Source organism: Bombina bombina, chromosome 5 (assembly GCF_027579735.1).
Source record: "Bombina bombina isolate aBomBom1 chromosome 5, aBomBom1.pri, whole genome shotgun sequence".
Lineage (NCBI taxonomy): Eukaryota > Metazoa > Chordata > Amphibia > Anura > Bombinatoridae > Bombina > Bombina bombina.
Window position 1 is genome coordinate 80,705,086 of NC_069503.1, and position 18,836 is coordinate 80,723,921.

The window sequence follows — 18,836 nt, forward strand, 5'->3', positions numbered from 1 at the left end:
TAATAATTTCACCAGATAAGTCATAAATGTTGTCCTCTTGTTTGATGACTAAATTACTCTCAGTACATAATGATTGCTGCCCAGTTCCTGCCAATTCAGCATCTCTTTTAAATATCTACAGTGATATCCCCAATGTTTGTGAACAGTCATTAATGTCTAAAACTATTGGAGTTTGCGGTATCATTCTGATGCTTCCTGTAGTGAAGGATGGAAATGAACTATTCACGTGTTTGTCTACATAAAAAGAAAAAGAATAAAGAAAAAAAAGACTGTTTATTCTTTATAATATAATCTCGCACAAAACTACTTATATATTCCTAACTCTTATAAGGCATATAAAAAAGTTTTACTTGAACTGACAATGTACAACTATACCTGATAATTTGGTGAGGATAAATATGTAAGAATACCACGTCAGACCTTTGATGGATTACATGATCCTTTTATAGAATTACAAAAGTTAGATGTTCATTTATATGAGTTAAAGGGCCACTGTAAGTAAATATTTTCTATGCCTGTTACTAACTACCCCAAATACGCTTTTATCAATAGCATTTCATTAACATATCTCTACCGTATATCAGAAATCTTGTCTGCAAATTTAATTGTTTTCCAAACCCACTCCGTGGGTATCCTTTGCTCTGTACCAATCCGTTTACAATACCTAGGTTTCAAAATGGCTCTTTAAACACAAAGTTATTGGTTTAAGTATTTTGAACATGCAGTGCTGAAAATAGTGGGCAGGATAACGTGACATCATCGGCGAATAAAAGATATAACTTTTAGAACGTTATGAAACTTCGTTTTGGAGAAAATATAGGTCAGTAGGTTTTAATTAATGTTTATTAACTTTAATATGTTAGTTGTTTAGCTTAAAAATTATAACAGAAAGTAATCCTTAAAGTATTGTAAGTGCACCCAGTTTTAGATTATGCAATTTTCGTTTGTGTATCTAAGTTTCTTTATGTTCAACACTAACCCCTGGTCTCTGTCTAAAACAACATAAAGGGTCCAAGAGAGACCTATATAGCTGAAATAGGAGATTAAAAATGAGGAATACGAACACTAATGTACAACACTAATCAGATACGCTGCAAATATTTTATGTATTGCTTTCATTTTGCTTTATGTATGCAATTATTTTTTCCTCAATAAAAAATAAAAAAATAAATTGAATATAATCCATCTCAATAAAAAAACATTTTTTTTATACTCGAAAATGTCTTCCATTTTGGATTTTTAAATGTATTTACCTGTAAATAAAATTAAAAAAAGATGACATAGAATGTAAACATTACTACATCATAGTAACCTAAATGACTGATTACTGATGAAAACAAGTTATAGGCCCCATTAAACAAGGTGCGTGTGGATAATGTTCTGAGCCAGGGAACAAGTACATCTGTATTCTGGACAAGAGAGGTGGCATCTACCATCCTCATTTAACATTGCATAAGCAACTGCACATACAGCCCTGCCCAACTCATGCACAACCAGTTGGGTGAGAACATGATGTCTTAATCATCACAGACTAATCATCAGTGTGAGATGTTTTGAGAGGGTAAGAATCAGTGACCTTATGATAATCTTTAGCTTTTGGCTGTGGTTGTTCTATTTATATAAACAGCCAAAAACGTTATTAGTTTAATAATACTTACTGGAAAATTAAGCACACAAATCAGTGGTGGTTCTGGGGTGGGGAACACTCACTGGGGGAGTTGTGGGTGTTCCACACATGGGATTAATGAAGGCATAAGTGTAGTTATGGGTGTTCCATGAGCGAGGTCAGGGCAGGGGAAGGGGATGTTGATGGTGTTCTGAGTACAGCACCAGGTCAGGGGGTGAGGTTAGGCAGTTGTTGGACATGATCTATCTAAAACAACAGAGGGGGTAGTAGTATTTTTTACCCTCCTCCTTAGCCCAATGGGGGTTGCTCCTTCTTTATAACTGTCAGTGACACAAATGTTCTTAAAAATGCAGATATAAATATAATAGTTTATATTTGTTTATTTGTTTAAAAGGACAGTAAACAACATAATTTTTGTTGTTTAAAAAGAAAGATAATCCCTTTATTACCCATTCCCCAGTTTTGCATAACCAACACAGTTATAATTCACATTTTACCTTTGTAACATGTTGAACAGGCTAGTAATGAGACAAGCAAGCTTGGAAATCACTTTATTCAAAGAAAAAACAATAATTTTAGAAAACGTTACTGCGCCTTTAAGAGAAAAAAAGCATACACGTTCTGCAAAACTGCTTAAAAATGCACCAAACTTTCCAAATTTTTTACGGCAGATTCAACAAGCTTTAGTAAGATTGCCCCACAATCAAATTAAACATTTAACCCCTTAACAGAGAAACCGGATGGCAAAGTGCCAAAAACCGGAACAAACACAGTCAGCACCCTGCCACAGCCCTGCTGTGGCGCCTACCTGCCCTTAGGGATTGGATTTGTGGGATAAAAGCTTTGCTTTGGCCCAAAAGTTGTACCAGGACCCTCCGGTGTTGCAGCTTGCTGCTTTGCAATGTAAAACAACTGCGCATCTGAGGCGCAAAATTAGGCCCCTCCCACCTCACTCAATGTTTTTGGGGCCTAAAAGAAACACACTAAAGTGCTTCAACTAGCCATGTGGGTTCTAAAACCCTAATATAAGCCAAGTGAACACTCAAAACAAAGTCCCTCAAAAACATTTTCCAGAAGTACTCTCAGAATAATAAAAACGTTTGCCCTTTTTATCAAAAATAAGTGTCAACCAGAAATTTACTTAGCCCTTATGCAAGCTAGTAATGCCACTATAAATCTATGATTACAGCTTACCCTTCCCCTCATGGGGATACTGTCAGCCCTTTCTGAAATATCACAGTTTTTCCAGAAAAAAACAAGACTGAACATACCTCATTGCTGCATAGCATGCAAACCGTTCCTCACACTGAAGTTTTCCTGTACTCCTCAGCCTCTGTGGGAACAGCAGTGGATCTTAGTTACAAATGCTAAGATCATCATCCTCCAGGCAGAAATCTTCATCCATTTTCTGCTTGAGAGTAAATAGTACACACCGGTACCATTTAAAAATAATAAACTCTTGCTTGAAGAAAATAAAACTAACTTTTTATCACCTCAATCACTTTACCCTTCCTCTTGCTTAGAGCCGGCAAAGAGAATGACTGGGGGGTGGAGTTAAGGGAGGAGCTATATAGACAGCTCTGCTGTGGGTGCTCTCTTTGCCACATCCTGTTGGGAAGGAGAATATCTCACAAGTAATGGATGAAATTGTGGACTCGGTACATCTTGCAAGAGAAAAGTATATTAAATGGTTTAGACATATAATAATAAATAATGGTTCTGATTAACTGTATGTATGGTATAATTAAAGGCACGCATAACCATTCATGTGATACAGATCAGCTGATTAGGTTATTACATATGTGCTATTGATTAAGCACAAGTATTTAGTACAGTTAGCTCGGTGAGTGTTATAATTGCCCCATAAATATTAATCTTCCCAGATCTATACAACATAATGGTAGAAAATCTATTTAAATGGGGCCATATCATATATTTACAAATATATTATAATCTTTGTTTTCTATTATGTATATGAAACAATATTTTCTCCTGAAAGAAATATAAAAAAATCAGTTGCTTAAATATAAGTTAAATTGGATACTGCGGTATTGGTATTGAACTTCCCACTAATTCTCACTGTCAGACATTTTGTCATGTGCTCCACCCCCAGTCCTTTAACTTCTCTTCGTCAAAACTGAGTTGTCTTAAATTACACTGCAAGGGTGTGTGGGAGAGCTAGGCATTAAAATGTTCATATAAATTGTTATCTTGGATAGAATTAAGAAAAACATAAATTATGCTTACCTGATAATTTTATTTCCATCATGGGGAGGAGAGTCCACGGCTTCATTCATTACTTTTGGGAATGAAGGAGGAGGCAAAGACACCCCAGCCAAAGGCTTAAATACCTCCCCCATTCCCCACATGCCCCAGTTATTCTGCTGAGGAAACAAGGAACAGTAGGAGAAATATCCGGGTATACATGGTGCCAGAAGAAAAAATTAAATTTAGGTTTGCCCTCCAAAAGATGGAAATAAAATTATCAGGTAAGCCTAATTTATGTTTTCCATCTAAAGGGGAGGAGAGTCCATGACTTCATTCATTACTTCTGGGAAACATATACCCAAGCTTTAGAGGACACTGAATGAAACCAGGAGGGTAAAAAGGCGGACCCTTAATCTGAGGGCACCACAGCCTGTAGAACCTTTTTCCCAAAAACAGCTTCCGCAGAAGCAAAAACATAAAATTTGTAAAACTTTGGAAAAGTGTGTAAGGAGGACCAAGCAGCCGCCTTACAAATCTGATCCATAGAGGCCTCATTCTTAAAGGCCCAAGACGAAGCCACAACTCTAGTGGAATGAGCCGTGATCCTCTGAGGAGGCTTATGTCCTGCTGTATCATAGACCAGACGGATCAAGCTCCTCAGCCAAAAAGACAAAGAAGTAGCATAAACCCTGTGCCCCTTGCGCTTCCCTTAATACAACAGATGTAGATTGTTTGAAATTCTTTGTAGCCTGAAGATAGAACTTTAAGGCACGAACCACATCCAGATTATAAAGTATCGTCTCCTTAGACGAAAAAGGGTTAGAACACAAAGGAACGAACGACTATTTCCTGATTAATGTTACGGTTAGACACCACCTTGGGAAGAAACCCCAAGCCCGTGCGAAGAACAGCCTTATCCACATGAAAAACAAGATAAGGAAGCTCATGTTGCAAGGCAGCCAGTTCAGATACTCTGCGTGGCGATGCAATAGCCCACAGGAAGAGAACCTTCCAGGACAGAATCTTAATGTCAAGAGAATGCATAGGCTCAAACGGAACCTTCTGCAAAACCCTAAGGACCAAGTTTAAGCTCCATGGTGGAGCAGACTGTCTAAAGACAGGCCTGATTCTAGACAGATTCTGAACAAAAGATTGAATGTCAGGGAGCTCAGCGAGTCTCCTATGCAACAGAACTGATAAAGCTAAAATCTGTCCCTTTAAGGAAGTAGCGGCAAGTCCCTTTTCCAAACCGTCTTGGAGAAAAGACAGAATCCTGGATACCTTCACCTTGTGCCAAGGATATCCATGTCTCTCACACTAGGACAAGTACATCCTCCACACTTTATGGTAGATGTGATGAGTGACTGGCTTCCTTGCCTGAACTAGAGTATCAATCACACTTTCAGAAAAACCTCTCTTGGCCAAGATTAAGCGTTGAATCTCCATGCAGTCAGCCGCAGAGAATCGAGATTTTGAAGTTGAAAGGGACCCTGTTCCAACAGATCCCTGCGACAGGGTAACCTCCACGGCGGAAAGGATGACATCCCCACCAGATCCGCAAACACGTCCTCTGCGGTCACGAAGGAGCAATCAGAATAGTCAACGCTCTCTCCTGTTTTATATGTGCCACTATACGAGGTAGAAGTGGTAACGATGGAAATAAGAAAACTAGGCTGAACCCCCAAGGCACTGCCAATGTATCTATCAGCTTTGCCTGGGGGTCCCTTGACTCATATTGGGGTAGTCTGGACACCATGAAATCTATCTCCGGCGTCCCCCATCTGAGACAAATCTCCGCAAACACCTCATGGTGAAGAGACTATTCCCCCCGGATGGAAGGTTTGCCTGCTGAGAAAGTCCACTTCCCAGTTGTCCACATCTGGAAGGTGGATTGCTGAGAGTGAGCAGCTGTGGGAAGTTAAACGACCCCAGAGGGGGCCATGCATTCAGAGCATTGTAGATCGCTCGAAGTTCTAGGATATTTATCGGAAGTGGAGACTCCGCTCAAGACCATTTCCCTTGTGCCATCCTCGCACCCCAAACAGCTCCCCATCCCACCAGACTTGCGTCTGTGGTCACAATCTCCAAGGATGGTCTCAAGAAGGATGTCCCCATGGACAGTTGCTCTGGGCGGGTCCACCAAGAAAGGAAGTTCTGAGTCCGCGCATCTATGGATATCAGCTGTGATAGACCTGAATTATCGCCATTCCACTGACTCAACATGCACAATTGAAGAGGTCTTAGGTGGAACCTGGCAAATGGTATTACGTCTATGCTGGAGACCATGAGCCTGATCACCTCCATACACTGGGCCACTGAAGGGCTTGCGGAGGACTGAAGGGCAAGACAGGTGGATGCAATCCTCCTGTGTACGCTGATCTGTGAGAAATATCTTCATGGACATAGAGTCTATTATTGCACCCAGGAACTCCACCCTGTTGCTGGGAACCAGGGATCTTTCAACCATGAGATTGGGGCAAAAGAAGCAGAGCCTTCAAAGACAGAATGACGGCGCCTGAACAAGGATGTCGTCCAGATAGGGTACCACAGCAATGACTCTGGATCTAGCCACTGCAAGAAGCGCCCCCAGAACCTTTGTGAAGACTCTCGGGGCCGTCGCCAGTCCAAAACGAAGGGCCACAAACTGGAATTGTTGGTCCAGAAACGCAAATCTAAGGAACTTGAAGTGGTCCCTGTGAATTGGAACATGAAGGTAGGCATCCTTCAAGTCCATTGTCGTCATGAACTGCCCCTCTTGAACTAGGGGCAGATTAGATCTGATTGTTTCCATTTTGAACCATGGAACAGCCAGAAACTCTTTTAAACACTTTAGGTCCAGAATCGGGTGGAACATGCCCTCCTTTTTTGGAACCACAAACAGATTTGAAAAGTACCCTAGACCCCGTTCTGCTTGGGGTACTGGTACGATAACACCTAGAGAGGAGAGATCCCTCACGCATTATAGAAAAGCCTCTTTCTTTTCTGACCTTGAAGACAGTTTTGAGAAGAGGAATCTGCCCCATGGCGGATGGGACCTGAACCCTATCCTGTAACCCTGTATGACAACCTCCAGAACCCAAGGGTACTGAACATCCTGCAACCAGGCTTAGGAGAAGAGAGAAAACCTGCCCCCTACTTGGTCCGAACACCTGTCAGGGGCCGCCACTTCATGGCGACTTTGTCTCGGTGGGCTTCTTGTTCTGGACCAAGACTTTAGCCACAGAGCACTGCGGGCTAAAACAGAAAATCCTGACACCTTAGCGTTCAGGCGGATAATCTGCATATTGGCATCACAGATGAAAGAATTGGCTACCTTCAGCTGCTGCCGGCTGAAAAACAAACCCTGTGTGCTGAAACATCTTTCGTAACATGTTTTTCAACTTTTTATCCATGAGCTCTTTAAATGACGAACTATCTTTGAGGGGAATAGTTGTCCGCTTCGCGAGCGTGGAGATAGCACCATCCACCTTATGGATAGTCCCCCACAGCTCAAGTTGAGAGTCCAGAACTGGGAACAGTTTCTTAAATGAAGAAGGGGGAAAGGAAGAACCTAATCGCTCCCATTCATTCTTAATAATGTTAGCCATCTTAACAGGAACCGGGAAGATCTGGGGCACCACCCTGTCCTCGTATACCTTATCCAGCTTAGGGATCGAAGGCTCCTCTGGAAGCTTCGGTTCCGGAACCTCCAGAGTAGCAAGCACTTGCTTCAGCAAAAAGCGCAAATTCTCTATCTTAAACCTAAAGCCAGGCTCCTCCGCAGCCAGAGGCCCCCAGAAGGGGCTTACTCCAAAGAGTCGGAGTGGGCCTTATCATATAACACCTCAGAAGTTTCCATAGGCGTAGACAACCCCTGGGCCGGATCGTCATGATACGCCCTATGCTTGCGCTTAGCATAACGTGGTAATGCATGAATCACTTTCGATACCGCCGTTGGAGTTGATCCGCAAAATCTGACGGCCAACGAATCTCTCCCGCAGGAGTAATGGTTAGACCCTGGGGCGCTGGTGGACGGCTCAGTAGTTCTAGACATCCTTTTACTCTTAGATGTCGCAACTTTATCAAGGCATGTGGAACATATTTGAGCAGGCTGATCTACCTGAACTTCCTCACAATAAACACAGGCATGAAACTTTCTTAAAGTACCCTCTAACGCATCAGAATCCTCCATAGCTTGTGCTTTTATTATGGACTAGATAGTTTAATAAACAGGCACCTTTATAACCTCCAATGGCCGGGGCACTCACCACCTCCTATGACCCAGACTACAGAAACCGCTTTGTCTCCTATGCCGCAGATCAAAAATGAAGTTGAGAAGCCCCACCCGGTCACATGGAATGCCTCGCAGGACCACCCCTGCATTAAGGAGAAAACGCGCCAAAAACGGCTGCACAAATACTCCCGGAAGTGAACCTGACAGTTCCACACATTGTCAGAGCCTCATCTCACACATAATGCAGCAATGACACAATAAACAATATTATGTATAAACCCCCCTGTTCAATAATCCCCTTACCAGGAATATTAACCCTTGATTCTATAAAGATAAAAGGCGCTACACTGTGATCCTGTCTTCTGTGTTATCATTATATAATAAAAAAATGAAACAATCATACCAGAATCTATGCTGTGGAACAGGAACATGGCCCTTCAAGTGTGACAGGTAGTAGCCTCGCTCCTGACATGTACTTGAGTGTAGAAAGCAGGCAGAGAAACTCGTCAACGCTGATTGCTAGTGGAGCTGTTAACATGAGCTGGGATGGTTTCACAGAAAGACTCTCCCTGCATCTCCTGACTCTATCTTTCACCCAGGCTCTCACTGAGAGGCTGACAGGACTACTTAAAACTCCCGTCCCATTGCGAAGAGTACCACCCTTCCTAAGAGACTATTCTGAATCTTCGGCACCTCTCTGCCACTTTCTGTGACGAAAGTCAAAGAATGACTGGGGGATGGAGGGAGTGGGGAAGGTATTTAAGCCTTTGGCTGGGGTGTCTTTGCCTCCTCCTGGTGGCCAGGTTCTTAATTCCCAAAAGTAATGAATGAAGCCGTGGACTCTCCTTCCCTTTAGATGGAAATAAAGAATTTTTGTATTTACATAGAGTGATAACATAATGAGATATGTTCTTTTGGCAAATGCAGTCCATTTAAACGGACAATAAAATATAGAATTACAAAATCAACAGATGCATAATAAAAATACAATGCAAAAAACCTTACTATGAATTTTAAAAGAGCATTGCATTAGGTTATGCCTTTCCCCCCTTATAGTGTCTTTGAGAATGCTTATTCTGTATTCTTACTATCAGGACACCAAAATCTAATGTTATATAAGTAGAATGGCCTCACTTCTTATACAAGAAATTGTGAGTGCAATAAAAGAAAGGACGGAGAGAGAGTAAAACAGAGTTTATGCTTACCTGATAAATTTCTTTCTTTTACGATGTACCGAGTCCACGGTTTCATCCTTACTTGTGGGATATTATCCTTCCTCACAGGAAGTGGCAAAGAGCACCTACAGCAGAGCTGTCTATATAGCTCCTCCCTTGACTCCACCCCCCATTCATTCGACCGAAGGCTTAGGAAGAAAAAGGAGAAAGAAAGTTTTAAATAAAAATTATCATCTGTCTTGAATAGACAGGGCGTGCCGTGGACTCGGTACATCGTAAAAGAAAGAAATTTATCAGGTAAGCATAAATTCTGTTTTCTTTTACAAGATGTACCGAGTCCACGGTTTCATCCTTACTTGTGGGATACCAATACCAAAGCTTTAGGACACGGATGAAGGGAGGGACAAGACAGGAACCTAAACAGAAGGCACCACTGCTTGAAGAACCTTTCTCCCAAAAATAGCCTCCGAAGAAGCAAAAGTATCAAATTTATAAAATTTGGAAAATGTATGAAGGGAAGACCAAGTCGCGGCCTTACAAATCTGTTCAACAGAGGCCTCATTTTTAAAAGCCCATGTGGAAGCCACTGCTCTAGTAGAATGAGCAGTAATTCTTTCAGGAGGCTGCTGTCCAGCAGTCTCGTATGCCAAACGGATGATGCTTTTCAACCAAAAGGAGAGAGAGGTGGCCGTAGCCTTTTGGCCCCTATGCTTTCCAGAATAGACAACAAACAGGGAAGATGTTTGACGGAAATCCTTGGTCGCTTGCAAATAAAATTTCAAAGCACGGACCACATCCAAGTTATGTAATAGACGTTCCTTCTTAGAAAAAGGATTAGGACACAATGAAGGAACAACAATTTCCTGATTAATATTCTTGTTTGATTTGGAAGAAAACCAGGTTTAGTACGCAACACCACCTTATCAGCATGGAAGACAAGATAAGGCGAATCGCATTGTAACGCAGATAGCTCAGAGACTCTTCGAGCCGAAGAGATAGCAAATAAAAACAGAACTTTCCAAGATAAAAGTTTAATATCAACAGAATGCAAGGGTCCAAACGGAACTCCTTGAATAACATTGAGAACTAAATTCAAACTCCATGGCGGAGCAACAGGTTTAAACACAGGCTTAATTCTAACCAAAGCCTTACAAGACGACTGAATGTCTGGAAAATTTGCCAGACGTCTGTGCAGTAAGATTGACAATGTGGAAATCTGTCCCTTTAAGGAACTAGCCGATAACCCCTTCTCCAATCCCTCTTGGAGAAAAGACAAAATCCTAGGAATCCTGATCTTACTCCAGGAGTAGCCCTTGGATTCACACCAATAAAGATATTTACGCCATATCTTATGATAAATTTTCCTAGTGACAGGCTTGCGGGCCTGAAGTAAGGTATTAATGACCGACTCAGAGAATCCACACTTAGATAAGATCAAGCATTCAATCTCCAGGCAGTCAGTTGTAGAGAGACTAGATTTGGATGCTGGAACGGACCTTGAATGAGAAGATCCTGCCTCAGAGGCAGTTTCCACGGTGGCAGAGATGACATTTCCACCAGGTTTGCATACCAAGTCCTGCGAGGCCACGCAGGCGCTATCAATATTACCAAAGCCCTCTCCTGCTTGATTCTGGCAACCAGATGAGGAAGGAGAGGAAAGGGAGGAAACACATAGGCCAGGTTGAACGACCATGGTACTGCTAGAGCGTCTATCAGTACTGCTTGAGGATCCCTTGATCTGGACCCGTAACAAGAAAGTTTGGCATTCTGACGAGATGCCATCAGATCCAATTCTGGCACGCCCCATTGACGAATCAATTGTGCAAACACCTCCGGGTGGAGCTCCCACTCCCCCGAATGAAAAGTCTGACGACTTAGAAAATCCGCTTTCCAGTTCTCCACCCCTGGGATATATATTGCTGATAGATGGCAAGAGTGAGTCTCTGCCCATTGAATTATTTTGGAAACCTCCATCATCGCCAGAGAACTCTTTGTTCCCCCTTGATGATTGATGTATGCTACAGTCGTAATGTTGTCCGACTGGAATCTGATTAACTTGGCCGAAGTCAGCTGAGGCCATGCCTGAAGTGCATTGAATATCGCTCTCAGTTCTAGAATGTTTATTGGTAGTAGTGACTCCTCCTGAGTCCACACACCCTGAGCTTTCAGAGAATTCCAGACTGCACCCCAGCCCAAGAGGCTGGCGTCCGTCGTCACTATGACCCATGCTGGCCTGCGGAAGCACATTCCCTGGGACAGATGATCCTGTGACAACCACCAAAGAAGAGAGTCTCTGGTTTCTGGATCCAGATTTATCCGTGGAGATAAATCCGCATAATCCCCTCAGTGGTCTGAGATGTAAGCGAGAAAATGGGACTATGTCCATTGCCGCCACAATTAGTCTGATTACTTCCATACATTGAGCCCCCGATGGCCGAGGAATGTGAAGATACGCATCCTTCAAATCCACGGTGGTCATATATTAACCCTCCTGGATCATTGGTAAAATTGTCCGAACAGTTTCCATCTTGAAGGATGGAACTCTGAGAAATTTGTTTAGAAGTTTTAGATCTAAAATTGGTCTGAAAGTTCCCTCTTTTTTGGGAACCACGAACAGATTGGAGTAAAACCCCTGCCCCTGTTCTAATTTTGGAACAGGGCAGATTACTCCCATGGTAAAAAAAAGTCTTCTACACAGCATAAGAATGCCTCTCTTTTTATCTGGCCTACAGACAAATGAGAAAGATGAAACCTCCCCCTTGGGAGAGAGCCTTTGAATTCTAGACGATACCCCTGGGTCACAATTTCTAATGTCCAGGTAACCTGCACGTCTCTTTCCCAAGCCTGAGCGAAGAGAGAAAGTCTGCCCCCTACTAGATCCGGTGCCGGATCGGGGGCTGCCCCTTCATGCTGTCTTAGTAGCAGCCGCGGGCTTCTTGGCCTGTTTACTTTTGTTCCAAGCCTGGTTAGGTCTCCAGACTGACTTGGTTTGTGCAAAATTCCCCTCCTGCCTTGTGTCGGAGGCGGAAGTAGAGGGACCACCCTTGAAGTTTCGAAAGGAACGAAAATTATTTTGTTTGGTCCTCATTTTAACCGTCTTGTCCTGAGGAAGAGCATGGCCCTTACCTCCCGTAATGTCGGAAATTATCTCCTTTAGTTCAGGCCCGAATAGGGTCTTACCTTTAAAAGGAATAGTCAACAGTTTAGATTTTGATGACACATCAGCAGACCAAGACTTAAGCCATAACGCTCTGCGCGCAAAAATGGCAAAGCCTGCATTCTTTGCCTCTAATTTAGTCATTTGAAAAGCGGCATCTGTAATAAAAGAATTAGCTAGGACTACAGTAAACAGGAAACGTAAAACGGCATCCTCTACGCCCTGTAACTCAGGGGCTCCTACTATGGAACCACCTTGAAAGGCTACACTAACCTGCTGGATTTCAAGATTATTTACTCAAGACTGGGACTGACAGGAGCTCTCTTGTCTCCAGTTGAGACGTCCTCTGCTTCAGAACTTTATATGTTAAGGCACCAGTTCGCCAAGTTGAAAGAATAAGTATTAAGTATTTTGGCTCACCTTTTTCTCTAAAACATTTAGCAATCTTATTTAAACATAAGATACTTCCACGGAGTGGAAGTTCCCTTCATAAGACTTACATTGAAATAGCCAACGGGGAACGATAGTGGTATTATCCTACTACTACCCCTCCTCCCCTACCTTATCAACAGGATACGGAGCATCTCTCCCATTCCTGAATTTGGTTCTTGTATAACTTTTGAATGTTAACTAAACTTGTTTATTGTTTGTTATGTTGTTTATGTAATTATTTATTGTTCTTTTACAGTATCCTCATAAAGCCTTAATGGATCCGCAGGCCTCCACTCTTTAAAGATGGTAATTCTGGCACATCTCTACTCTCTCTAAGGAATCTACAACACATCATAATGGCAGGTCCTCATAGCAAGATAGGGCAACAATCCATGATAAGAGATACACTGCACAATTCATCAACACAGCACCAGATAAAACATAAATATGGCACATAGATCAATATTAATAACCTCACAAAACGCTAAGGGTCTCAACTCACCCACAAAGAGGTCAGTGGCCTTGCAATGGTTTACTAAACAAAAAAGTTCAGTGGCATTTGTACAGGAAACGCATTTTCCCAAAGCAAACGAGCACAAATTCAATAATAAAAATTTTCCACTCAGCTTTTATAACTCCCATGAAAAGAAGAAGAATGGAGTAGGGATTCTCATCCACCACTCTCTACCTTTTAAACTCCTCCACTCCACTAACGATAAAGAAGGTAGAATCCTTATACGTAACAGACCTATCACATTAGTCAATATTTATGCCCCCAGTACTCATAGGACCAGATTCTTTAATAAGTTAAAAATAATGATACAGGAAACACGTAAAGGCACTAAAATTCTGGGAGGAGACCTCAACGCTACATTAGAACCCCAATCTTGACACAACATCTACTAACACTAAAGCATCACTACGCTCTCCTAACTCAGTATTCAAATGTATTAAACACTTGGGACTAGTTGACACTTGGAGAACACAACATCCTACACAAAGGAACTTTACTTTTTACTCTTATCCTTGGGCAATGTATTCCAGAATAGACCATTTTTACTTAGATCAGGCAAATCTTTCTTTACTAATAGACTCAGACATTATCCCGACAGGTTGGTCAGATCATTCTATGATAACCATGAAACTAGATTGGCCAGATTCCCCAATACACCCTTTTATATGGAGATTAGACCCATACCTCTTGCACCACCCACCAACAACACAAAAACTGACATCCACACTGACAGAATATTTTAACATTAATGCAATTCCAGAGACTCAGCCCCTCTACGTGTGGGAAGCCCATAAAGTGGTGTTTCGGGGTGAATGCATAAAACACAAAGCATGCCTCAAAAAACAATACGATACACAACTAAATTCTTTAACCTCGAGCTTACATACATTAGAGTTACAGCATAAACGTTCACCTTCTGACCACACCATTCTTCAAGCTTTAACAACCACTAGAAATGAACTTAGAACACCACTTTATTCGGAGGTTCAAAAAAAGCCTTACAGCTTCGGAAGAAATATTTATATGAAGGGAACCGTCCAGGCAGAATACTCGCAAACACCCTTAAAGACAAAAATTACCGCACACATATTCATAGATTAAGAACTGAACAGGGAGACTATATACAAGATAGTAAGGCCATAGCTGCTCATTTTCAGAATTTTTACCACCAGCTATATAACCTAGAATCTAACACTACCCCAGCGCACACACAAAATATGATGGACTACATAAAATCAGCCAATCTAAATAAATTGTCACATACACAAACATCAGACTTGGAGAGACCCATAACCTTGACAGAGATACTGAAAGTCATCAAAGACCTCCCCGTGGGAAAAAGTCCGGGACCTGATGGTCCTACTAACCTATACTACAAAACATTTGGAACTATCTTAGCCCCACATTTATTGAAACACTTTAATGCTCTAGACGAAAACACTCATCTCACTAATGACTCCTTAGCGGCGCACATATCGGTGATATTAAAACCCGACAAACCACAAGATGAACCGGCCAGTTATCGACCGATCTCACTTCTCAATACCAACATAAAGATACTAGGAAAAATCATAGCAAACCGTCTGAACTTAGTTCTTAATGATGTTGTGCATACAGATGAGGTGGGCTTTGTCCCTGGCCGAGAGGCGAGGGACAACACCCTTAGAGCTTTAACACTTATGGAATACACTAAGTACCACAACATTGAGTCAGTGCTTATGGCTATCGACGCCGAAAAGGCATTTGACCGGACCAATTGGCAATTTTTAATATTAACATTAAAAAACATAGGATTCGGCCCAAAAATAATTAACAGAATTTTTAGCTTGTATACTCATCCAAGTGCTAAGGTGAAGGTAAACGGGATTTTATCAGAAGCGTTCCCAATCCATAATGGTACCCGACAAGGTTGCCCCTTGTCTCCGATTCTTTTCATCCTGATGATGTAAGTATTTGCCTCATGGATACGTAAGAACCAAAACATTAAAGGGATACCAATCGGTCAACAAGATTATAAAATCGCTATGTATGCGGATGATGTACTATTCACTGTATCGTCCCCGTTCACAACAATCCCAGAGATTATTACAGAATTAGACAAGTTTGGGAGCTATACTAACTTCCTCGTTAATAAACAAAAGTCAGAGATCCTAAATATTACACTATCAAACGCCAAATTTAAATCTCTGTCGACAATTTGCCCACTTCGGTTAAAAACAGACACAATCAAATACCTAGGGATTCACCTCTCCCCCAAGCAGATGACACTGTTTGACAAAAATTACAATGTATTACTCCTTAACACACAACGCAACCTTAAGTCATGGGAGAATAAACCTTTGTCCTGGTGGGGACGGATTCAGGCCATAAAAATGACCACATTACCCAGAATCTTATACATTTTACAAACTCTTCCACTCCATATCCCTCAATGGTACATGAACAGGAACCAGAAGTGTCTCCAACACATTTGTATGGGGCAAGTGCAGACCAAGAATTAATAGAAACACGATGTATAGACCAAACACAGGGGGTGGGTTGGGCTTACCTGAGATCGAGGAATATTACAGAGCAGTGACACTACAAAGAATACTAGATTGGCATAAGACACAAGAACGCAAAGCATGGGTCACATTAGATTCACACATCCTCAAAGCACCCTTGGTACACGCCCTATGTTGGGTATCTAAAGACCTTAGACCCCCTCAATGCCGACATCTTGAAATTCATAAAGAGCTATTTAAAAGTTGGGATCATATAATTGCCACCAAACCACACATTTCCACTTATAGGTCCCCCCTCTTCCCAATTGCATTGAATATAGAAATGGTGGGTGGTTTGGACAAAGGCTTCAAAAGACTAACCGAATGGGATTACACTATCCCACTACTCAAATTTACGGAAGCAGGTAAGCTTTTGGAAAGAGACAAACTAGCCAATATAGTAGATGGTAGATTTACCAAGTGGCTGAAGTATGCCCAATTACATCACTACATACACACGTCTCCATTTAAGTTAGAACTGCTGAGAACGCCAACCGCTTTTGAACAAATGTGCTATAGTGGCGTCATACCAAGGGGAGCACTCTCTACATCACGTAAACTACTCATAAAAACCCCTATAGACACCTTACCACCACCATACACAGCAAAATGGAACCTAGATCTTACAGAAAATATAGAGACAGAAAAATGGAAAAAAATTTTTAGTTCAGTCAAAAAATCTTCGACTTCCCCTGAGATATTAGAGATAAATTTTAAAATCCTTCTTCGGTGGTATTTAACCCCATCGAGGCTGGCCAGCATATACCCAAACACATCCAGTTTATGCTGGCAAGGCTGCGGAGAACACGGTAATTTGATACATATGTGGTGGCAATGCCCAAGAGTCCGTCCATTATGGGAAGCGGTAGAATTATATTATAAACAAGGTATCGGTACTGACTTTGCATTAACTCCAAACATGGCCCTGCTAAATGATTTACCAAGATTGACTTGCCGCCTGAAATTATTAGTCCTACAGATCGGCCTCAATAGCGCGAGGAAATTAATAGCTCGCCACTGGAAAAAACCTAGTACTTTGAGTAGAGCTATGTGGGTGGAGGAAGTAGAGGAACAATTCTCCCTAGAAAAATATGGCTACTTGTGTCATAATAAAACAGATACCATCTTAAATGCCAGGCTTCTGTGGCAAGAATACTTATGAGACCATCCAGCATACTTGTCATAAACACGCCACGTCACTCACCCTTATTTGCTAAGCGACCCAAAATATAGATACCAAGATAGCGAGACAGTGATCAGAGGACCCTTGCCATTGACAAGCCCATTAACACAAGAGATAGAGAGTGCCGGACCGTCACAACTGTTTTAAACATTCGCCTCAGGTAAGAGCCGTTAGCTTAGCTGCATTAGACCTGATCTAGAACTAGAGGATAATTATCAAGGTTCAAATGTTATTATGTTTAACGTACCTTTTTTGTTAAGACTATTCTATTTTACTTGATTAATAGATGTATTCAAATAATATTTGACTGGAAACAGACACATCTTTGCTCACCCAGCCTGTTTGATACTAGAACTGAGTGTACCATAACACTGAGAAAACTTTAAATACCATACATGTAATAGGGATACACTGAAATGTTAAATCTATCTTATATGTGAACATACTGGTGTAATATTGCTTCATTGATGTTTCCTGACATATGCATCATTAATAAAAAATAATAAATAGAAAAAAAAAAGAATTGGCTAGCTTGAGAGCCTTAATTCTATCCAAAATATCATCTAAGGGAGTCTCAGTCTGAAGAGACTCCTCTAGAGCCTCAAACCAGAAAGCTGCTGCAGAAGTTACTGGAACAATGCACGCTAAAGGTTGCAAAAGAAAACCTTGATGAACATACATTTTCTTTAACAGACCCTCTAGTTTTTTATCCATAGGATCTTTGAAAGCACAACTGTCCTCAATAGGAATAGTTGTACGCTTAGCCAGGGTAGAAATAGCTCCCTCCACCTTAGGGACCGTCTGCCAGGAGTCCCGAAAGGTGTCAGTTATGGGGAACATTTTCTTAAAAGTGGGAGGGGGAAAGAAAGGAATGCCTGGTCTATCCCATTCCTTAGTAACAATGTCCGCAATTCTTTTAGGAACTGGAAATACATCAGTGTAAGTAGGAACCTCTAAATATGTATCCATCTTACACAATTTCTCTGGTGGAATGACAATAGGGTCACAGTCATCCAAAGTAGCTAAAACCTCCCTAAGTAACAAACGGAGGTGTTCAAGCTTAAACTTAAAAGCCGCCATATCTGAGTCTGTATGAGGTAATAGCTTTCCTGTATCAGAAAGTTCTCCCTCAGATAACACATCCCTCACCAATTCAGAACACTACGAGGGTACATCAGAAATGGTCAATAAAGTATCAGAAGGTTCAGTATTCACTCTAATACCGGACCTACTTCGCTTACCCTGCAAGCCAGGCAGTTTAGACAACACCTCAGTAAGTGTAGTAGACATAACTGCAGCCATGTCCTGCAGGGTAAAAGAATTAGACACACTAGAACTTGGCGTCGCTTGAGTTAGGGGTTGTGAAACTTGGGAAGAAGTAGATTGCATACCCTGATTCTCCTCTGATTGAGAATCATCCTGAGACATACTTTTACTATGATCTGAACAATGTAATGATCTCTCAGTACATGAAGGGCACATTCTAACTGGGGGTACCACAGTGGCTTCAGAACATATACAACATTGGACTTCCTCAATGTCAGACATGTTAAACATGTTAGTAATGACCACAAATAGGCTTGAAAACACTTTATTTTGCACAAAAATAACAATGTAATAAAAACGGTACTGCGCCTTTAAGAGAAAAAAAGCATACAATTTTTCCAAAAGTGCTTTAAAACGCTAAAAATTCCAATTTTTTGTGATAATTGTCTTTCAGATAGTAAACTAAGTTTTGCCCCACAAGAAAAGAGACACTTAACCCTTGAAGAAAAAAACGTTAT

At 41.5% G+C, this 18,836-nt stretch overlaps 1 pseudogene; it reads right to left on the bottom strand.

Moving 5' to 3' along the window:
* The window catches only part of LOC128661334 (zinc finger protein 208-like), a 119,231-nt pseudogene that overhangs the window by 1,888 nt on the left and 98,507 nt on the right, over window positions 1–18,836 (bottom strand).